Consider the following 2,500-nt stretch of genomic DNA (forward strand, 5'->3'; position numbering starts at 1 on the left):
TTCACTGATCTATACTATTCTAATAAAATCCTTCAAAATTCAATTATTCTATTTGGCACACTGTGAATAGCAAGCAGAAAAGTGAAGAATGATAGATGAAAACCAGTAATTGGAAATCAAGAGTGAAAAGAGTGTAGCAAAGATTATATTGGCTACATTGGTTTTATTAATTGTCTTGGAGGAAACTATATATAACTGTAACTTGACTTTCTTTATATACAAAGGTATTAACGCATTCACACACATTCACATACATAAAATGCCCACACACACACACACAAACAAACACACACAAACACACAGGAATACACTCGAACATACATACACACACACACACACACACACACACACACACACACACACACACACACACACACACACACACACACACACACACACACGGAGGATGGAAATGAAAACATGCGGGAAAAAAAAAAAAAACAGCAAATCCATCAATAGAAATGACACTCTTAAAAAAAAGAAAAAAGATCAACTTCTTTATATCGGCGAAGGAAGATAACCTGGAAGATGAACGAATAGAGAGAGAGAAGAAAATAATTTCAAGGAAAGTTAGATATAATAAAGGAAAGTTAAATTTGATAAAGGAAAGTTAAGCGAGAAGGAGAATGAGCTTATTGTTTTATCATTACAAATACATTATCATAACATTATATTCCTAGCATTGACATATTATTATCGTTATATCTACTTCATTTACTTTGTTCATGCCTACTTGTACATTGTGATAATGTTTACAAAACACATTCACATTATTAATTTCTACATAATCGAATTATTAAAGAATGAATAATCGAGTAAACAACTATTGAAAATGTGACACTGATTAGAGATATATTGGATTCGCCTCACCTTTTACTCATCCCATTGATACTCATTTTCATTGAAATAATAGGCGCTTCATTATTAGATAATGACTAAATTATTAATTATCTGTTGCTAAAAGATATCGTGTATATATCTCTCTCTCTTGACAAGGATGCATATATACCAGGGAATTGCAGACCAATTTCTCTTACCAACTGCATCTGCAAGCAGATGGAGAAAATTATAAACTTCAGGTCGACATGGCTGCTAGAAAATCAATATGGGTTTAGAAAATGGAGATCGACCACAGATGCACTTGTGAGGATGGAAACTGCTATACAGAATTCCTTTGCACAGCTGTTTTCTTTGACCTTGAAAAGGCTTATGATACTACTTGGAAGCATGGCATACTCATGAAGCTGTATGACATTGGTTTAAGAGGAGCACTGCCTACCTTCATACAAAGCTTCCTTGCTGATAGGAAGTTTAGAGTGAGGGTGGGAAACAGCTTCTCTAAACTGGAAGATCAGCTGGAAGGGGTCCTTCAAGGGAGTGTCTTAAGTGTGACCCTGTTCCCTCTTCACAAAAGAAGTGGTCACACCTGACATGTGACTCTTAACACTTTTTCCGGACTTCTTGTTTTATTTCTTACAATAGGTGCAAATACATGCACTGACACTACTGACCCTTTCTATCGTGCATATCAAATCAAGACTTCCTAATGAAGCATCATGGGTGAAAGAAAAGGATCTGAGTCAGGCTGACATTTTGGAAAACTATAAACCCAATTCAAGAGGAAAGTGTCGAAGAGAGTCTGTCTCCTCTCCCAGGCAGGATAGAATTCACGTAAATATGGAAACAAAAAGTTAAATGAGATGCGATACCATGCATGTTGGACGCCTAAGGTGCCAAGACTCACCGTATCCATGAGGAAGGAACGACTAGCTAAGCAAAAGCTCACATGGATTGGACATCAGAGGATTGGGAAAGGTAAATCTTACTTAAATCTTCCTTTTGACTGTTCTATGTGACTCAAACATAAGGATGAAATACATATGTGTACATGGAAAAAATATATGTTGGTTACATGATCATTCTTGGGTCAAAAGCGACATAAGGAGAAAGCCACGTTGGAGTTGGAGTTCAAGATGGTTTATATGAGGGTTCCAGTCAAAACTTTCATTGTTATTTTTATTTTCAAGTTTATTTCTCTCGTGATTCTACGGTAAAAATACTGATGAAGAGACGAAAATTTGGTAGAACCACTCTGCCGGAGAGCGCAAATAAATGTTCTGTTAAGGTGATGGTGCGGATTGTAAAAAGATATCTAAATCAAGTTGGATATTATGACATCATTGTTAGACGTTTTCTGATTGCCAGATAATGCACAATGGAGCTCCCTGTCACACAGCTAAAAGTATTGAAACTCATTTGGATATTCATGGTACTGAGTGCTTGATTGGCCTGGAAACAGTCCAAACTTATATTCTGTAGAAATTTTAACAAAGTTGAGCTAACTGAACAATTGATAAGGTTATGCCATAAGAACCCATATATCAGAAAAAAAAGCCGGGCCGGTACATCCGATGTATGCCAAGACGTATTGCTGTGCACACACACACACAACCACACTATATAATATACGTAATATGCTTATAAATGTGTGCGCGCGCGC

This window comes from Penaeus chinensis, chromosome 39, assembly GCF_019202785.1.
Source record: "Penaeus chinensis breed Huanghai No. 1 chromosome 39, ASM1920278v2, whole genome shotgun sequence".
NCBI classification, from domain to species: domain Eukaryota; kingdom Metazoa; phylum Arthropoda; class Malacostraca; order Decapoda; family Penaeidae; genus Penaeus; species Penaeus chinensis.